Below are 21,633 nucleotides of genomic sequence, written 5' to 3'. Positions count from 1 at the left end.
AGGTAGGACAAAGGATTTCAAGAGGTCTTCTTACAACAAATTTTTTTTTGGTCTGGGGCTGAGATTCACTATGTAGCCCTGGCTGACCTGGAATTGGTCATGTAGACCAGGCTGGTCTTGAATTCATGATCCTCTTGCCTCCATCTCCTAAGTACCAGGACCATATGTGTAAAACCACTTGATTGAATTAAGAGTATATATATTTCTAAATGTTCAATATTTTAAAAATCTGTTAAAAAGGTAGATTTCTGTCAAGATTTCTTATTTCAATAAAGTAAGGTAAAATAGAATAAATCACTAACATCAAGAGTAGGAAGAGGAAACATTGTTAGAGATCATGCAGCCATTAATAGGCTAAGAAGAGTATCTGGAGAGGGGGCTGGAGAGATGGCTTGTAGTTAAGAGTATTGGCTGTGGCTACTCTTCTAGAGGACCCAGGCTCAATTCCCACCCACATGGTAGCTCACAACCACCCATAACTCCAGTTCTGAGGGATCTGATGCCCATCTTCTGGCTTCTACAGGCACCAGGCACACAGGTGAGCACAGAAATACCTACACAGGAAAACACCTATATGCACAAAATAAAAACCAAAAGACTATTAAAAAGGGGGGGTAATAAGAGACCAGTAATGAGGCTACTTTGACAGTTTAGAAGACACAAGCCAATTTATCTTCAACTCCCCCTAAAAGTCAATGTGAATTAGATATTAATGCCTTGAATAACCCTATACCCAGGACACAAAATGAAGGCTCCTAGAAGAGAAGTTCCTAGGTCCCTTACTATAAAATGTTACCAAGTATTGAAGAGGAATCAACACTGGCTTTGCATAATCTCCTTCAGAAAGTAGAAGGGGAAACAGGCTACTGCCCTCCTCCTCCTGAGATTGGCATCACCATGAAACCCAATCAGACGAAGAGATCACAGGGAAAGGGAACGACAGACTAATCCCTCAAGGACTTAGACACAGGAGTCTGCAACCAATGCTGGCCCAAGGTGTGGTCCAGTGGAGGAGCACAAGATGACCATGAAGCCCTGGGCTTGATCCCCAGTACCCAAACAGAACGAAAGTCAAGAATGTGTGTGTTGACAACTCCAAGATGCAGATGATGAAGGAAGCAAGCCTGAATGGAGAGCAGTGATGGTATGGTCACTCACAGAGCAAGAATGTCAACATGGCAAGCTGTCCATTCTCCGCAGATGGACCTGGGACAGTAACAGAATTCCCACCACAGCCCAGCAAGGCATTTTGTACACATAGGCAAACTTGTTCTAAGGTTTATATGCAAGAAGGGTATACTAGAAAGGGCTAACCAGCCCTGAAAAAGAGGAATAAACATCAGAGTTACTGTATTGCACACTAACAAATATATATATATGTATATATATATATATATATATCTACAATGATCAAGGCAGGTTGGTGTTGGTGGAGAGAGATAGGACAAAGAGAACACCAACACATACACACACACATACACACACTCACACACCTCACATGATTTTTCTCTCTTAGATTTATTTTTATTTTAAACTATGTGTCTGTGTGGGACATGTACATGTGAGCCCAGTTGCCCAAGTTGGCTAGAGGCTTGAATTTCCTGGAGCTGGAGTTACAGGTGGTTATGAGCCACCCAGTGTGGGTGCTGGGAACTGAACTCAGCTCTTCTCTATGTAAAGCAATGCACACTCTTAAAACTGCTGAGCCATCTCTCCAAGCCCTCAGAGTTTTGACAAAGGTGCACTTGAGTAGACATTTTTCAATAAACACTGTTGAAACTACTGGACACTCACAGATTAATAAACAAATAAATAAACATGTAAAACCTTGACCTGGGCCAAGCATTGAGAGAAGTTTGCAGACTGGGATGGAAGTGTGAAGTAGAGAGGGATTACAAGAAAAGGGAGAAGGTGGATTTTCAGGTTCCAGGAACCATCAGAATTAACAGTGAAAGCAGGAGCCCACTAAGGGTAAAACTGGGAAAAGTCACCCAGCAAAATCTCCAGACCTTTGTCTTCAGGTTAAATGAAATGAGGAGGAAGAAAAGTGTCCACAAGGCACATATCTGACAGGGTTAGTGTACATGGTCTACCAAGGGACCCCAGAAGTCAATGGAGACAACCAGATGAGGCCCTGGAGCTGTGGACTGTCACCTACGCTGGGTCACTCACCTCCTTTCAACATGCTTCCTCTAACACTAGGTAGGGTTCTAATGTGATTTTTATCAGGGACGCCCAGCAGACCATGTTATTGACGCCCTTCCCTGGCCTCTAATATGTTTGCTGAACATTTCACTGCTTTATTTTGACCAAATACTCACTTCCTTTTGAAACCGGCTTGCCATCACAGGAGTTGAGAATGTGGCTTTTGATCCGCAGCTAGGGTGATATTGGTCTTCCCAGGAGAGAGCCACTGGGGAGGAGGCAAGCAGCCCGCAGCTGCAGGCCACACTGGATCTGCTAACGAGGCACTAGGCAAATATGACCGGCAGCACACAGTGTGTCTTTGAAGTTGGCCTTTTTTTATAAAGGTTGGTATGCTGATAGCAAGGTCTTGTTACACTGAGTTCAAGACTGGGGACAATAAAGGCTGGGAAACTGTCTCCCACTGTGGCATGAGGACATGAGCAATGTCACAGATGGCCAAGGACTGGAGACACACTGCCTGTCAATAAGTAAAATGCAGATGTCAGATACCTGGTTGTACCTGGCCGGGAGACATTCTCAGCCTCAAGGACAAACAGTATGTCTTAGGCTGAAAGTTTCTACAGTGTTTCTTGACACATCTGTTGGAAATTTCTAGAAGAGTATTACACAGAAAGTTGTTAATCAGAAACAAAAGTTGTTCTTTTGGTGGGGAGGAAGAATTGGAGATAGGGACTGTGTAATGGCCTTGGCTGCCCTGGAACTCACTTGCTTTGTAGACCAGGCTGACCTTGGACTCACAAAGATCTGCCTGCCTCTGCCTCCTGAGCGTTGGGATTAAACGTGTGCACTACCAAGTCCAGCTGCAAAAGTTCTTTTATGACATCAGGGTTCTCAGTGCACTCCATATATGACACGACATTAAACCCAATGGTTAGGATGCCCAGGAAAACAGTTTAAAATACTTGCTGAGGGGATGGCTTAGATGGCTGAATGGGTAAAGACACCCGCTGCCAAGCCAGAGGACTTGAGTCCCTGGACGGAACTTCCCATGGTGAAAGGTGAGAACCGAGCCCCCAGAGTTGTCCCTCTAACCTTCATAAGCCCGTGTGCCCTCCATACCCCCAATAAATAAGTAATTAGGTGTAAAAGAGCATTACAAAACATTGGGTATTTGGTCCATGCATGAGTCCATTTCTGTGTGACAGAATAAAGTATGAGCTCGACACCGCAAGACACTGCTGGTGTAATTAATTTAAAGGACATACAGTAATGCACAGGAAAACAATCACATGACCTGACCCCAGTTCATTTTTGCCATGGAGTGATGTTCCTCATTTTCTTCCAGTACCCCTGTACCCATTGGCCAGTGTCCCCGTGTACTGTCCAAATGCTTTACTTGGTTACCTCAACCCACACAAACAAACTCTTGACTCTTTTCCAGTGGTGTGAAAGCGGGTATCGAAGCAGACGTGACCCACCTGATTGTCATACTCTCGTGTAAAAACACAGATGTGACCAGAGTACCATTACGTTCTAACCCACCCACCACCCTCACCTGCCTCTTAGGGAGCAGCAGCTGTCACACAGCAATCCTCATATTTGGCAGGGATGGGCACATCATGAAGAGATGAGCCCCTGCTACATGAGCATGTTACCATGTGGTTAAAAACATGAAAGACATGTGGCAATGAGAACTTCACTACGTAGCTAGGACTGCCCTTGAACTCACAGAGATTCATCCGCCTCTGCCTCTGGGTGCTAGGATTAAAGATGTGCACCACCTGTATTAACCTCTTGCACATGCTGTTCCCGCCCCCACTCATGATAGAAACCAATGGAAGCAAGGATTTTTCAGAGGCTTCCCTTAACTGCACCGGGAATCCTGATCAATTGATGGGGATGCGATTGATGCTGCCTTGGAGAGCATCCTGGCTTCGTGAACAACAGCTCTCACTTTCCCACACTCAGAACCCAGCATTTCTTTCTCCCTCGCTGTTCCCAAGTGTGGAGCTACCGGTGACACTTCTTCCTTGTATCTGGTCCTTTATTATGTCACACAACGTGCATCCTTAGAGTCGGGTACTCCCTCCTCTTAATGCCCGCTCACCGCTTCACCTTGTCCAGGGTACTCAGTGTTAATCTGATTTTCCAAGGTGTTAGCCAGTTGAGGATCACTGGTAAGCTTCCAAGGCTTAGTCAGCCCCTAGCCATTAAGTAAAATGCTAAAAAACAAACCACATGTGGCCAGATCTACTGTTTGGACGCAGTTTCTACTAAATGTTCAAATGAAAACATTTACATTGCAGGGTCAGATCAGGATAAAAACTTGAAACTTAAAATCAAATAGACCGGTGAGATGGCTTAGCAGGTAAAGGGGCTTGATGCCAAGCCTGAGAACCTGAGTTCAATCCCCAGAACCAACATGGTAGAAGGAAAGAACCAACTTCTACAAGGTGTCCTTTGGCTAACACATGTGTGTTTGCCCTCAAAGAAACAAATGTTTATAAAAGAAGATTTGATGGCTGTGTGGAAAGCATGGGACTGACCCAGACCCCCTGAATGTGGGTGTCAGTGAGGAGGCCTAGGTACTCTATGGGGCCTTGGGTAGTATTTATCCCTGGTGTACAAACAGACTTTGAGTGCCCATGCCACAATATAGGAGGCTCTCTCAGCCGGGACTCTTTGGGGAGGGCCTAGGCCCTGCCCTGGATGAAATGACAGTTACTGGAGATCCACCATGGAGGGCCTCACCCTCCCTGGGGATGGGAGTGGAGATTGGGTACGGGGACTGGGGGACCTAGTGGGGAAGGTGGGGGAGGAGGGGAGAGAGAGGGAGCTGGGATTGGCATGTGAAACAAGATTGTTTCTAGCCTAAATAAAAAAATAACAATTATTTAAAAAAAAAAAGAAGAAATAAGGGCTGGAGAGCAGTGGTTCTTAGCCTTCCTGATGCTGTGACCCTTTAATACAGTTCCTCTCTTCATGTTGTAGTGACCCAACCATAAAGTTATTTTGTTACTACTTCTTAACTGTAATTTTGCTACTGTTATGAGTTGAAATGTAAATATCTGATATGGTGACCCACAGGTTGAAAACCTCTTGGCTGGAGAAATGACTCAACTGTTTACAGCTCTTGTTGCTCTTTTAGAGAACCTGGGTTCATCTCTAAGCACCCACATGGTAGATCACAACCATCCATAACTCCAGTTCCAAGGATCTGATGCTCTTAGACACTGTGCACACCATGTAGGCACAGGTACTCATGCAGGAAATACACACACACACACACACATACACACACACACATACACACATACACACACACACATACACACACACACATACACACACACACACACACAAATAAAATAGATTAAAGAGACTGAAGTATAGCCAAAAAAAGGTAAGAACTACTTATTAAATAATGTAGTCACTAATTAGGAATTGGCTACTTTGGACAGGAGCAACAGTTTTCCTGTTAAACAATGTAAAACTTTAATAACAAAAAATGTAGAACAGGCAAGAATATGAGGAATGAAGGGTAGTGACAGGGTTTGGGAAGAAATGTGGCAGGAGCTGGTCTGGACCAGATGAAGGCCAAGTAAAATGCAGAGCCAGGGCCACACCCTTTCGGACTCTAGAAGCTTGAGGGAACTGTCAGACTCTGGCTTGCATTTTTGATGGGTGGAGAAAAAAAAGGGGACACACAGCCAGGAAGTGAGTGAATGCCTCTGTCAGGACACAGTGTAAAAATGTTGTCCCTTCACCCTGTTTTGAAGAAAAGAGAGAAAGACTCCATATTTCTGGGAACCAAGCTCTTAGAGGTTTAACTCATATCTTGTACTTGTACCTGGAAAGGAACCTAGAATTATTATTATTATTATTGGTGATGGTGGTGGTGTGTTAGGGTGGAGAAGGAAGATTGAGAGAGGAAAGGGGGAGGTACAGAGAGAGACCCTGAGAAGCTAGTTCCAACATTTATAACAATAAAGACTTAAAAAAACTAATTTGATTGTCTCTGCAACAATGAAGGCTTGGGAATGAGATGAGGGACGCACATTTTATGACAAAGAGATAAGTATTTGTTGATATTTTAAGGTAAAAAGGCTACATGGCGTCAGCTATCCTAGTTACTACCTTAAAAACTATAAAGAAGTCTGGAGTGTTATATGCAAAATACACCTGGGATAGGTTACGATTTGTTATTTTGTAATTGCTTACAAATCTGTCCCATTGATCAAAGCAAGAAGAACGGATGGCTTGCATGCCTGGCCACCAACACTTCAGGGGGAGGGTAGAGGCAGGTAGATTTCTGAGTTCAAGGGCAGCCTGGTCTACAGTGTGAGATGTGGGCCAACCAGATCTACACAGTGCCACCCTGCCATAAATAAGTAAACAAGCGAATAAATAAAAAGTAGACAAGGGCTACTTTGGGTCAGAGATTGCCACCATTTTTCTAGAAAGAGGAAAGTTGAGGAGACAATGGTGGGTCACCAATCCTTCTTAGGGTTGGGAACCCCCAATTCAGGACTGATAAGGAACTCCTTTCTATAACATCTGACATACAAAGACTTTACAGTTCCAAATGACATCTGGTCATCATCACTTTTGGGCAGATTCAAATGTTTTCACACTTGAGTCCCAGTTCCCTAAGATAAAGGTTATTTTGATGCCTGCTATACTGTAGAAAAGATTACTACTCACACTATCCACAGAGAACAAAACATTATCCTTCTGGGACAGCTTTTAGGAAAAGCAAAACATTAGTATCAAAGTGTTAAACTTGGGGTTTAGGAACTAAATTTTGCTTTGTTTTTTGAAACAGGGTTTCTCTGTGTAACAGCTCTGGCTGTCCTGGAACTCCTCTGGAGACCATGGATGGCCTCGAACCCACGAAGATCATCCTGTCTCTGCTTCTGGAGTAAATTTTTAATCAGAATACTGACTTCCCACTATTGTAAGCATATAAACGACAAAGCCTGAACAATGACAAGAAACACAGACTGGCTGGTCTACCTGCCTGTACGATTCTACCCCCATGGCCATGCTTTGGGGAAGAAAATGCATTTAAAAGAATAAGTGGCTAGGCGGTGGTGGCGCACGCCTTTATTCCCAGCACTCAGGAGGCAGAGGCAGGTGGATCTCTGTGAGTTCGAGGCCAGGCTGGACCGACAGCCTCCAAAACAATACAGAGAAACCCTGTCTCATAAAACCAAAAAAAAAAAAGAATAAGTGGAGTTGGGCAGTGGTGGCACATGCCTTTAATCCTAGCAGAGGCAGGCAGATCTCTGTGAGTTTGAGACCAGCCTGATCTAGAAGAGCTAGTTCCAGGACAGCCTCCAAAGCCACAGAGAAACCCTGTCTGGAAAAACCATTAATTAATTAATTAATTAATTAATTAATTAATTAATTAAGTGAAGGTCTGTTTCCTACCTACCTACAGAAGATGGAATGACAGACAGCTCACTGTCTCTCCAGGTGCCTTCAGTCAGTTGTGGGGCTCTCTCATTCTAAGCGGTCTGTAAGGAACTGCTGCTCCTACTGTAGTCTACACCCCACCTGGACACCACTGGCCATAAGCTTCCTCAGATCCTCATCTGTCTTCGCCCCTCAGTCCTCTGTCTTCAGGCTAACTGCATCTTCATCCCTTACCCTGTGACCTGCTTGCTGAGTCAGTCCACCCTTCTCATTGTCTTCCATCACTGCCTACCCACCCCTCATGCTGAGGCATCAATGCAGAAGGAGGGACCTTCCCTGACGGCAACACGCTTCCTGCACTTTAAGGTCACTGGCTCCAACCTGCTCATCTCCACAGCTAGAAGGATTCTTCCCAGGTGGCATCTTGTGGAACCTCTGGCAGGCCCCCTCACAGGCTCTAACTCCTTCCTCCCTGAGGCCCTGAGAGACCTCTGCAAACACCCTAGGTGGCTGCCCCCGCACCATCCATCCGCGCAGGAGTTTGTGCTGAGCAGCTTCCCTGCTCTCTGGACTCAGTCTTGTTCTTACTCTCTCTTGTGCTGTCAGCTGTCTCCCCTGAGCTGCTAATGCCCTCGACAAATCTCTCCCCAGCTGCTTTTCTTCTTTTTCATTGTGGCTGTCTTCAGTCCAGAACCTTGGTCCAAATTCTCATTCCCAATCTCTTTCTTCCTTGAAGTCACTCCACAAACTAGCTGTGGAGTGCCCCTTCAAAGACTCTGATTGCATCGGTCTCTTCTATTCAAATGGCTTTAAATGGCTCCCCACTATCTCTGGTTCAGAGTTCAAACCTCTTGTTATGTGATTCAAAAGGCCTTTGATTTCCCACTGTCCCTAAGTTCCCTAGGCTTTGTTCACACCCTCTGAACTTGGCTGAGCATGCATTACGTCCTGCCACACCTGATGAAGAGCTGGCCAGCATTTGGGACTTTGTTCAAATTCCATCTCCACCGTGTGTAGTTGCCCCTGACAGCTTCCTGGTGGCACTTGTGTCCTGTGTGCCTTTTCATTAAATGATGTCAACTCTCCTTAGTTTCGTTAATTATGACTAGCAATAGGATGCTTTGTCATGTCTTCTGCATGGTGCCCTCAGGGTGGCAGACTATGGGACCATTCATTCAGAATTAAAGGACACCTATGCAGGATCCAAGTTGAAGTTTTATATCTGTCTTGTTTTTGAAGATCTAGGAGTCATTTGACTAAATAAACAATAGTTTGTGACCTGTGTGGAGGACTCAAGAAAGAAGTTTTTAAAGAATTTTCATTTCTATTATATATCAAACATAACTACAAGTAACCCCACTCCTAGGTACACACCCCCAAGGAACTGAGAACATATGCTCATATGAAAATTTATCCATGGGGACCAGAGAAACAGTTCAGCCATAAAGAATGCTTCATGAGCTCCTGGATCCCAGCATCAAAAGGGGAGGTGGGCAACTGCCTATAACTCTAGCACCAGGGAATCTGATGTTTTTTCTGATCTCTCTGTGTACACACACAGATACACACACACACACACACACACACACACACACACACACACACACCAGTACATATGTGGATGCTCACATCAACATTATCCACGATCACCAAGTGGAAACAACTTGAGTGGTATGAACTGATGAGTATACAGAATATGATGTCACCTACACATTGGGACACTGCTGGTGTTAAGAGAATGTAGTTTTGAAACTATAACTACGTTATAACATGGGTGAGTCTTGAAAACATCGTGCAAAGTGGAGTACAAACACAACCACATATAGACTGATTCTACACATAAAAACGTACAGAATCAGCTATGACAGAGAGTTAGTGCTGAAGCCACTGTGAGTGCCTGCTGTCAGGGACATGGAACCCTCAAGAGTCAGATCAGTGAGTGGTTCTCAACCTGTGAGTCAAGACCCCTTTCAGGGGTCACCTAAGACCAACGGAAAACACAGATATCTACATTATGATTCATAGCAGTGGCAAAATTACAGTTATGAAGTAGCAACAAAAATAATGCTTTGGTTGGGGGTCACCACAACATGAAGAAGTGAATTAAAGGGTGGCAGCGTTAACCGCTGGGTTAAGATCATGGTGGTGGCTGCAGCAGCATCATGGATACACTACAAACTTGAATTGTGAGCTTTAAGAGTTTCACACCGGTAGATCATGTATGTGGGCTGTGTGTATTCGTGTGTATCTGCATGCATGTGTGCGTGCGTGTGTGTTGGGGGTTGGGGATTGAATCTAGAGCCTCACATCAAGCAAAATGCTTTGCTGATGAGCTGCATACCCAGCCTTCTTTTTTTACTTTTAGAATCTCTCCAAGTTGCTTAGGTTGGCCTCTGTAGCTCATGTAGATTCTCAACTTATGATCCTCCTGCCTCAGCCTCCCAAGTAGCTGGGACTATAGGCCTGTGCCATGAGACTCAGTTTAGTATAATTTTCTGCTTATTGGTAAGGAAAAGACAGACCTGCTCCAAATTAGAAAAATATTCCAGTCCCTTCGACATTAATAGGATATTGACTGAGTTTACATAGACACATGGAATCTACTCTTTTCTCTCCCTTGGGATCAAAGGCAGACACCACAGCATCAGGTCGAGAACAGTGAATGATGCAAGCTTGAAGCAGGGTCCTTGTGTTCAGTGTTCACACAGATATATCAGCATTCTTACTGTGGAAAAGATGGAGGCTTCTCAAAACTCGAAAAACAGAGCAGGTAGGATAGCACACATCTTTCATCCCAGCACTCAGGAGTCAGAGGCAGGAGGATGTCTCTGAGTTTGAGGCCAGCCTGGTTTATATAGCAAGTTCCAGGATAGTTGCACACAGTGAGACCCTGTCTCAAAACAAAAGCCAAAAGCCTTATTGAAAAAGAGATGTGTGATGCAGCTGTGCCTCTCCTGGGCATCCACCTGGAGGAATCAGCCACCAGACACCAACACACCATGCTTATTGCTGCCCTGTTCACAGCAGCCCAAGCCATGGAACTGGGCAGGTGCGAGCTCGTGGATGAGAAAGGCGGGGAAGGTGTACATACATTCAGCCATAACCAAGAACAAAATCCCATCATTTGCATGACAGTGCATGGAATCAGAATCACCAGGAGCCACACAGGGGAAGACAAGTGTCACATGTGTTCTGGGCTTTGTGGAGAAAAGAATAAAAAAAAAAAAGACCAAAAAAAAAACTACAGATGAGCTGAATGTTGCATAGAGACTGCTATAGAATGGAAGGGTGGGGATAGAGGGTAGGTGGAGGATGGGTATGGGGGAAGCTTGATGCGGGCCTGTTAAACAAATGTCACAGGGAAAGCCGTTCATTAGAATACATGATGGGTCCTTTAATCCCAGCACTCGGGAGGCAGAGGCAGGCGGATCTCTGTGAGTTCGAGGCTGGGCTGGACCGATAGCCTCCAAAACAATACAGAAAAACCCTGTCTCGAAAAACAAAACAAAAAAAAAACAAAACAAAAAAAAGAATACATGATGCGTGGGCACAGATTACAAAATCCCAGTGTGTCCATTAGTGAGGACATGAGAGTGACTGACACGGATGCATGCTTTCTTGTTTTGATCAATTAAAAACCATCTGCTGCTGGTGGTGTGCTCCCTTAAACTCCCAGCTCCCAGGAGGCAGAAGTGGGAGGATCTCTGGGAGTCCAAGGCCAGCCTGGTCTACAGAGTGAGTTAGTTCCAGGCTGGCCAGGACTATGCAGTGAGATCCTGACTCAAAACAAAAAACCAAAACCAATGGATGAAATCCTAGTATCATCAGGAGGTAGAAGCAGGAGGATCAGGAGTTCAAGGTGAGCTTTGGTGACACAGGGAGCTCCGGGCCTGGTTGAGCTACATGAAACCCTGGCTCAGCGGAAAGACAGCAGAAATAGGCAGGGGAAAGGTCAAACAGGAAAAAGTCAAACAAGACACTGGGCCTTGAAGCAAAAAAGGTAAAGTCTGAGTGGGTGGAGAAACATTTTGATGAAATAGCGATGGGTACCAAAGGCAGGACTAGAGTGAGCCAGAACATTTGACTGCAGAAGAGCGAAGGGACCGCCTGCCTGCCCCAGACTGAGGAAGTGAGGCTGGATAAACACTGTGGGGACAGATTAGAGGGTGTGGAGAACCTGCAGGGGAAAGTGGGAACCTCAGCGGCTCTTCACGCAGAGCTCTGTGCTCGAAGGGCCTTTTGAAGAAAGCTATGCAGCAGGGCGTAGAGGTGCAAGCCCACAATCCTAGCACTGGATAGACTGAGGCCGGAAGATGGAGTGTTCGAGGCCAGCCGAGCCTACACAAGTGAGTTCCTGTCTTAAACAACAACAGCAAAACCCAAAGGGGTAAAAAGGTTGTTCAGATTGAGTTGGGGCGGGTAGGGGTGAGACCAGAAAGAGAGGCCGTTGTGGGGATCTGTGAAAGAGGAGACCAGGGTCTGAATCAGAAATAAAGCAAGGAACAGTGACTGCAGAGGTGAGAACATCTAATGGGGCTCCAAGATACAGGGAAGACACAGAGGAGTCCAGAAGCCGGAGACAAGAGGGTCGTGCTACTGAGGGAGACCTAGACTTTCAAGTGGCAGGACTATGTCCACAGAGGCTACATAGCCCTCAACAAGGGTATAGTTTCTTGGCTTAGACAATAGATTGCTGGTGTCTCCAACTTTCACATCTGTTTTACCACCATCCATGAAAACTCACCAAAGTTTACTGACTCCTTACAGAGATAGACAGTACAAAACAACAACAACAAAACCTTCTTTACCGATGGGTGCTGGTGGCGCACATCTTTAATCCCAGCACTCAGGAGGCAGAGGCAGGCAGATCTCTGTGAGTTCAAGACCAACCTGATCTACAAGAGCGAGTTCTAGGACAGCCTCCAAAGCCACAGAGAAACCCTGTCTTGAAAAACAAAAAACAAACAAGCAAACAAAAAAACTTCTTTATCTTCTGGCTCTGCTAAAAAACAACAACAACAACAAAAACAAAAACAAAAACAAGAATTCTTTTTCAGTAATGTGCTGAAATACAGTCTCAACCTGAAGTGGCCATGCGGGAGAAAACACCAGTATACACACTGTCTAGAGCAAATGAGCGAAACAACAAGCCAACCTTCTGGGCTGGGGAGCTAGCTCAGCACATGGGCTAGGACTGGGAGCCCCAGCACCATGTGAAAGCTGGGTGTGGTGACACTCCTAACCCTACCACTGATGAGAGACAGAGGCCCCACACATGTATGCATGGTGAGTGTGCCCACATACACATGTGCACATGCATACGCATGCACCAATAAACAATTTGAAACTAAGTCCACACTTTGTTTGCCGTGTTGCTTTCCTGACTTTTCTGTGTTCTATCGAAAGGAGAGGAAATTCTCAAGGGGGAGGCAAAGAAAAAAGCTGAACTGATTGGACCGAATAATCATTTTGACGAATAATTACTGGATCTGCAGTCAACTCTGCTTCCTCCCTCCTTCCTCCCACCCTCTTGGCCTGGGTAGCGCAGAACAAGGTGAGAACAAGGAATGGGACCAGCAGGTCCCATCTCCGCGTCCACAGCCCTGGTTGAATGCCCCGGTCTTCTCATGACACTGAGTGACCCAACTAAGTTTTGCGCACTATTTTTCTTCCCACGATCATTTCTGGTTAAGCTGAGAATGGGAGCTGGAATCCTCCAAAGCAGCAAGAACAAACATAGCCACTAGACGTCAGTCATGGGCTCTTCTCCTGATGCACGGTCAACTTCGGGCTTTGTGGACATTATCTCACTGGACTCCACATTGACCTTGGGAAGCGGGGCCTTTGGCCAACACCCACTTTCCAGTTTGAAACACCAGGAGGCTAGTGAACGTGTGAGGCGATGGAATGAGCGGATGGCAGATATATCCCTGTGCCAGCCCCAAAGTGTACATGACTAAAATCCAAGTAATACAACGAGGGAGGCCGACCATGAGCCACAGTGCAGGGGTCAGGTGGGACATCCTCTAAGAACTATGCTGTTGACAGGTTTTCTGGCTCTCTGAACTGTTCCTGAGGGTGGGTGGAACCCTGCTGGTGTTGGGAGTCTTACTGTCACCTTTTGGCAGGACACTTACATCACATCAGGGTCAGATGGTGCACATGAATAAAAAAAAAGATGCTACTGGCCTGAGAAGAACTGATGAGGCTGGCAGATGGCATTAAAATGCCTCAAAAAGTGTTTCCCAAGACTGTCCAGTGACAAGACAATTTGTGGGACAACAACCGCAGTCTACCTCAGAAGGAAACTTCTCAGTACTCTGTGTGTGTGTGTGTGTGTGTGAGAGAGAGAGAGAGAGAGAGAGAGAGAGAGGAGAGAGAGAGAGAGAGAGAGCATGAGTTATACAGACATATATACATTGATTATGTTTGTGTGTGTACACACAGATACATACACTCACATACAGACACAGACAGACAGACAGGCACACGCACGCACACACACACACACACACACACACACTCTCTCTCTCCTAAGATACTTCTAAAAATAACTTGCCTCTGCAATTCTCAAGCATCTGGGCCCAGATGTCATGCTCCCTCTGAAGGCTTCCTTTTTATGTTACCACCAGGGCTGAACCAGAACAATTTAGAACTTCAGGCTCCTTCACGGGAGTTTTTGCTTCTTATTTAACATTTTATATGTGTTGGAATGTCCTCACACACTGACTCTGCAATAATTTAAAACAGGAAACGCAGGACTCTCACTGTGAAACTCTGCCCGCCCCCCCCTGCCAACACCCTCCTTCTGTTAACATGTGCCTTTGTACAAAAGGGGTCCATGTGATCTTTGCAAGCCAGAGATAAGGACTAGGACCACAGGAAAACCAAAGAGAAGGGTCAGCACGTGTCATGTCAACTTACTCAGGAGAGTGTGTTGGAACTGGCATGCTGTTGGTGCTGGTTAAATCAGCAGGCACAGGTGGATGGGCTACAGCAAGTGACTTCCACCTTCCCTAACTCCATAAACTCTGAAATAATCTGTCAGGGTGAGGCCCCGCCCACTTCCTCTCCCCGCTCCCAGCTCTGACCTGGAGACTGGCTGTGAATCTACTACATTCAGCCCATCCTGGAGATTCTGAGAGGCGGCAATTTATAACACACACACACACACACACACACACACACACACACACACGAGATTTGGCATCATATTTCAAAGATTATCTGAAAAGTTTTAATTCCTCTTTCCTTTAGATGGAACCTTCCCCCCATGAACAGTATCCACTACACACATTCATGAACAAACAATGCCTCCTACGCAAAAAACGGCAAGAATCGATTCACACAGGAGACATGGAGGACACTAGAATTTATCCAGGGCTTCGTGGTAGCCCACACATTTTGCTTAAGTCCCTGCTCCGATTGCCTAGTAGAATTATTAAAAGAAACTGAAGACTCGTGGACACAGTTTCCCTGCAGAAAGTGCTTCAGACTAACCTTACCCTACAAAGTGATGGGCTGTCAATTAAAAGTTGCCTCCTTGCTTGCATCATCTGACTTTATTTTAGGGACTAGAGCTGTCCCAGAAATTAATGACCTCAACGCTAAGGTATTTTCCTTTCTACTTTAGTAAGTAACTAACCCTTGTCACTAAATAATTTCAAGAAATTGCAAAACCAAGTAAATGTGGCCAAGCGCTTTGATCTTTGTGTGTCTACATTTGAAATTATACGTGAGAAACTGCTTTGCTTTCTGCCCTATTTTCCCTTTCTTTGAAATAAGAAAAATAGGAAGTGATATTTTGAAGGTCTGGGATGGACACTATGCCATTTTGAGTAGTTTACTCTTGAAATGTTACTTTAGGTTGGGCACCCCTTAGCGTAGGCGGCAACCCACCTTTAAAAAGGTGACCTTTAGCATATTTTTCAAGTTTTCTTCATGGACTTTTCTGCCAACATTATGACATCCTGTTGGAAGCCTGGCCTTCTACTTGCTGACTCAGAAGAAAGAGGGAAAACTAAAAATTCTAAGTTTTGAAAAACTGACACAAAAGTTCAACCGTGTCAGACTACTAATTACACATAGCCTGCAGGTCAGCTTTAGGTTTCTTGGCTGGACTTTGAGCGAAGGTCCTAAGTCCTCGTGTGAAATTCAACAGGAAATTTAAACAGCTCCCGTGTGTGAACATTGTGTCAACATAAGGCGCTTTATAATGAGACATTCGATATGAGATTAAAAAACAAACACACAACTAAGCACTGAACTGAACCCAAGGAACCCAGTGACAGAGAGAGAGGAGTGATGAGCAAATTGGCAAGGAATGGGCTGGCAAAACCAGCAGAGACGGCTGATCTGAACAGGGGAGTGCTCTAGGACCCCAGACCGACAGTGGGGAGGCCAGAATGGGACTGATCTGGACCCCCCAAATGTGAGTGTCAGTGAGAAGGCCTGGGCAACCTATGGGGCTCTGAGCTGTGGATCAGTGTCTATCCCTGGTATACAATCTGTCTTCATGTGCCTATGGCACAAAGAGAGATGCTCTCTCAGCCTGGACTCTTAGGGGAGTGCCTTGACCCTACCAAGAGTGAAATGATAGACTCTAGACATCCCCTATGTGGAAGGATTTGGCAATAGGGTGGGAGGGAGGGTGGAAGGGGAGTGCGGAAGGAGGGGAGGGAGAGGGAACTGGGATTGACATGTGAAACAAGCTATTTAAAATTAAAATAAAAAATGATTAAAAAAAAAAAAAAAAAAAAAAAAAAAAACCAAGTACGCTTACTCCAAATGGACTGTCCCAAATTCAGGCCCCTCAGTGTCCAAGATGACACGACGGAGCCTTTAAGATCGCCTCAGCAGTCAACAAGCCTGTGAGGTGAATTTCTTTGAAAGACTGACTCTGGCTCACAGGAAAAGATAAACCTGAGATCAGCTTCAGTGACAAGGACACCCCTAGGCTGTCAAGCGCCTTCATCCTGAGATAGGAAGCTCTTCACAGACACTCGAGTGAGACTTAAGCAGCACTTCCTGGTCAGACCCGGAGCCTCAAGAGCACTTCACAGGGCTTTGCGTTTTGACATTCAGGGAAGGAATGTTCTAAAACAAGTTTCTAGTCATCCCCCACTCCCCCAGCACCTCCCCACCCCTGCACCCCCAGTTCCCACCAAAGAGAGCAAACAGGCGCTAGCTAAACAAACACCATGTAAAAATCTATGACATTCGGCCAATGCCCGATGCTGCAGTAACACGTAAACACCAGGCCAGGCCAGGGTACTTACTGACCTCCACAAAGACATCAACATAGTTAGCATCGGGTCTGTGTCGCGCCCCTCATCCCTTTGCCTGGGTGCTCCCTCCGTGGGCTTTCCCGGGACACACCCTGTTAGGAGGCAGTGGAAACATCACAAACAGCACTCACCAGGTTCCTTGAGAATGAAGACCGGTCAAGCTGCCTTCACATTTTACTCTTCGAGTCTACAGTGCCTTCTCTTCGAGGCTCCGGGAGGAGAGGTCTGCAAGAAACCCCATAAAATCCTTATGAGGAACTAGCGATGAAGAAGCATGAGCAGGGTGCCCCACGGTGCTATCAGGCCCAACAGCCTGCATGAGGCATTTCCTGTTCCGACGCCCATTGGCCCTTGCAGGTGCGTGTGCCTCTGGGTGGTGCCAATCAGTGGTTGGTTCTCTCTCTCTCTCTCTCTCTCTCTCTCTCTCTCTCTCTCTCTCTCTCTCTCTCTCTCTCTCTCTCTCTCTCTCTCTCTCTCTCTCTCTCTCTCTCCTATCGATTCTCTGAAGGAGATTCCCTGAAGGAGATCTATGGTTGGCATTGCCAACGCTAGGAACACTAACACTACTGTCCTAGGTTCAGACTGAGGATCGTCCAGCAAGGCTCATTACAGACTGGTGATTGCTTGATTTGAAAAGGGTTGGGGACAGTTTATTTCAACAGGCTTTCGTGGTTTCTCTAAAACTCACCAGTACTGAGCCTGTCCTGGCGAGTTAGGGAGGATGAAACAGGATGATCCCAAGCTCAAGTCTTGCTTAGGCTCCAGGGTGAGTTCAAGGACAGCCTGGGCTACTTAGTGAGAGGCTGTTGCAGAAATGAGCAGTGAAGGGAGAGACTGGGTGGAGGGCTCCGTGGTTAAGGGGGCTTGCAGCTCTACCAGGGGTCTGGAGTTTGGATCCCAGCACCCACATGGAATGCCTGCAATTCTAGTTCCAAGGGATCCAAAGCCCGCTTCTGGCTTCTCTGGGAACACATACACATACATGCACTGACACACACACACACACACACACACAAATTTAAAAATATATAAATCTTTGTAAAAATAATAGAGGGCTGAGCTTCAGCCGTAGGTGGAGTGCTTGTCTACCTGTGTGAAGCCCTAGGTCCAACTCAGTATCCACCCCAGTCACTTTCTCTGTTCAGAACACAGTTCCTGGCACTAGAATATTGTGATGAACGAAGCATGGGCTGGGATTTGGTAGATTTTTGTATGGAAAAGGGGAAGAAAAACTTCTTACTGCAGAGACTTAAGATGCTCAGCTGGCAATTGTTAATGCTGATTGCAGGTCATGTTTACTATAAAAAGCATTTAGGTCAGGCCTCTACTTGAAGCCTACAAAGACTTTTCAAGCTTGGTGGCTCACACCCAGTAACCCCCTGCATTGGGGATGCGAGGATGGGAGGATGGCAAGTTCAAGGCCAGCCTGGCTTACAAGGGGAGACACTGGAAAAAGAGACAGAAACATTTTCTAGACCCCCAGGACATGGAAGTGAGGGTTTGCATGTCCTCTGTGTTTCAGATACATGCTGGAGGTGGTGGTCATGGGTACCAACAGGCAAAGGAAGACCTCGCCAATGCTCAGTTATTTTAATTCAGGCTTAAAATGAATTTCAAATGTAATTACTCGTGCAAACAGAAAGCTGATGACACTCCCCAAAATAACATCAGGAGTTTGAGCCGACCAGTTTCCAGGGCCAATACCACAACCAATGGAAACCAAGTGAGAAGGCTCTGAGGAGTGGAGTACTCCTGGGCTGTGCTCATCATCACTGTGGGTGTAAGCATTCAGGACCCGAGGAGGTGTCCTAAGGAGGCGTCGCAGGCACTGCAGAGGTCTCCTTACAATGAACGTTGTCACAGATTTTTCTCCAGCCCGACACACATTCTTCTTGGCATGGATGGTCAAAAATAGAGTGAAGGCAAGGAAGGCCAACCAGAAAGACAAAGCCAAAACCCAGACAGTAAAGTGGACATGAAAACGCTTCCAAACTGTATTTTCCTTCCTCAGGATTTTTACTTCCTTATGTTGAAAATAATGAAACTCTTGCAGCCAACCAATTGGAGAACTTGCTCAAGCCAGATTTCTATTAGACATTCAACAAATATTCGCTAAGCCACAGGTTGGGGTTATAGCAATGAGTGAAAACAAGAAGCTCTCCCTTGGTGGACCCTAAATGCTAGTGGAGGGATTTAAGGTGTACAAAACAGACAGAATGTTTGGTATGTCTGCCAGAAGTTAGCAAGTGCTGGGGAGAAGAATCAGCCTGAAAGACAGGGAGCCTCCACCCCCCCCAGTTTATTTGTACTCAGGTACTAAGTGATCATTCTCGAAAGGACAGTCCTTTGTTTTGAATAACAGCGTGTGTGAAGGTGACTTAAGTTACCTCCATCTTTGTTTCTAATTCTCAGAGAAAGCACAAAATTCCAAAGGACACACTAATAAAAGCATCATCCAAGGAAACAAACAGACCCTAACACTGACAGTCAAAGTGAACTCAGGAGGTAGAGGCAGGTGGATCTCTGGGTTTGAGGTCAGTTTGGTCTACAAAACAAGTTTCAGGACAGCCAGAGCTACACAGAGAGACCCTGTCTTGAAAAACCAAGAGAGTTGAGTGGGCAGTGGTGGTGCATGCCTTTAATCCCAGTACTCAGAAGGCAGGTGGATCTCTGTGAGTTCCAGGCCAGCCTGGTCTACAAAGTGAGTTCCAGGCCAGCCAGGGCTACACAAAGAAACCCTGTCCTGAAAAAACAAAAAGAAAAACCAAGAGAGTCAAAGTGAAATGTTGAAAATGACCATGGATGGGTCTTTCTAAGTCCTGGGTTCCTGATGTCTCCTCCTAGCAGACATTCTAACTGTCATGCTCAGAGGTAGTCTTCCCTTATTCTCTTTGCCTGCAGCAACAATTGTATTCTATAATTATCTGCACAACTGTACTTAAATACTAGTTTGGATCTAAAGTGTTCAATACAATTCAATAATTAAGATATGGGTAGCAAGATTAGAAATATAACAGATTGTCCTTTTAAAAACTGAGAAGATGAACATCTACAAATAGAAGGGAAGTGTAAACCCTAGAATGGACTATCAGAGAGACTATTCTAGAACAAGGAAAGCATATACTTAAAGAACTCAAGGGAGGGAAGCAGAGGGTAGTCGGAGGTCTCACCAATGACGGCAGTGTAGTTCTTGTCCAGCACATGCATGGCCCTGGGTCCATAAAAAACCAAAAGAACCCTGAAGACGAGGGACAGAGGCACTGAAGGGTAAAAAGACGGGACCATGGGTGGCAAGGCAGGCAGTGCATGGCCCGACAGACAGGCGAGGTGGCTCAGGGGAAAGGTGGTAGGAGAGAGGCAACCCTCACCTTTTGTCCTCTGACCTCCACCTGAATTCCCTCAGCAATGCCCATACACAGAAAGTAAGTGAACAAATGTGTGCCGAAACCCAAGAATGTGTTGCTAAATCTGCCCTGAGTGTACTAGGCCGGGAGATTGGCCGGTGGCTCTATCTAGATGAAGAAAATTGGTGTCCTCCTTTGAAGAACTCGGAAAGTGCCCGTGTGCCCTGGGAGGGCAGAAAGTGGAGGCTGGGGACTGGAGAGGTGTTCAGCAGAGACATATATACAAGTGGACAGAATGATACCCACATAAAATTTAAAAAGAAACATTTTAAAGGAGACCCTGGACAACCATCACAGAAGCCCTGTCCTAGCACCCTACTAAGGCTCTTATGGACCATGGAGGGTAGAAGGTGAGGGTGTAGGAAGAGGGTGTGTGAGGAGCTTCCGAATGAAAAGCCACCTCTGTGTTGGAGCTCCTGCCCCTGCCCCCAGCATAGAAAAGTCAAAGAAACTGGATCTAACTCACCCGGGTCAGGCTTGCTACCGTCTTTGTGGTCCTGGGAAGTCATTCACTCTTGGAGCCTCAGTTTCCCTATATGTGAAGTTATTCCTTGCTCTTTCTGGAGTTGGGATGCTTCCAATGTTACCAACTTCCTCAGGGCCAGGCAGGTGGCCCAATAACAGAACCAAAACAGGTGGCTTTTTTAGGTCTAAGTCTGTAACACCCTTTCTCCACAGTATCAAACAACAAAATGCTAACATTTGTTCTTGTTTGCAAAGGGAATCCTGTCTCTCTTCCCATCCTTTATTTAAAAAATTACCTTCAATAGAATACCTTCAAAAATTATTATTTTTAAGTGTGTGTCTGCATGTGTGAATGCAAAGGCCTCAGGAGGACAGAGCTATTCAATGCCCTGGAGCTGGAGTTTCAGGAGGTTGTGAACCACCTGCTGTGGCTACTGGAAAAGGAATTCTGGTTCTCTTTAAGAACGGGTACCCTCTTAACTGCTGAGCCATCTCTCTGCCCATGGAGTACCCTTAATTTATTCTTTGACAATTTCATGCGTGTAAACAATGTATCTTGATCACATCTACCCTCAACCTTGGTCTAAATTTTATTTTTTATTATTATTGTGTGTGTGTGCATGCTGGTGTATGTGGGCATGCATGACACACACACATGTGGAGACACAGGACAATTTTGTGGAGTCATGTCTCTCCTTACACCCTTATGTGGGCTACAGGGATTGAACTCTGATCATCAGGCTTAGAGGCGAATGCCTTAAAGGACTGAGACATCTTGATGGGACCCCCTCTTCACCATCCTTTTGATGGGCGAGCCAAAAAGCCCTCATTGAGAATGAGAAGGGGATGGAAAACATGACCATTAATTTGCCCATCACTAACTCATTTCCTCATTCTTATACACACCACTG

The 21,633-nt window shown here is 45.7% G+C and overlaps 1 protein-coding gene across 2 annotated transcripts in view; it reads right to left on the bottom strand.

The window, feature by feature from the left end:
* Taok3 (TAO kinase 3) overlaps positions 1–21,633 on the bottom strand; it is a 161,149-nt gene that overhangs the window by 132,802 nt on the left and 6,714 nt on the right. For both annotated transcript variants that reach the window (XM_040731174.1, XM_040731173.1), the window contains exon 2: positions 16,985–17,078. The gene's annotated coding sequence lies outside the window, so the exon portion shown is untranslated. The remainder of the gene's footprint in view (positions 1–16,984; positions 17,079–21,633) is intronic.

The sequence above is a fragment of the Mesocricetus auratus genome, unplaced genomic scaffold (assembly GCF_017639785.1).
Source record: "Mesocricetus auratus isolate SY011 unplaced genomic scaffold, BCM_Maur_2.0 Super-Scaffold_100025, whole genome shotgun sequence".
Taxonomy (NCBI): Eukaryota; Metazoa; Chordata; class Mammalia; order Rodentia; family Cricetidae; genus Mesocricetus; species Mesocricetus auratus.
Note: the sequence above shows the minus strand (reverse complement) of the source record. Positions and strands in the feature narration are given on the sequence as shown.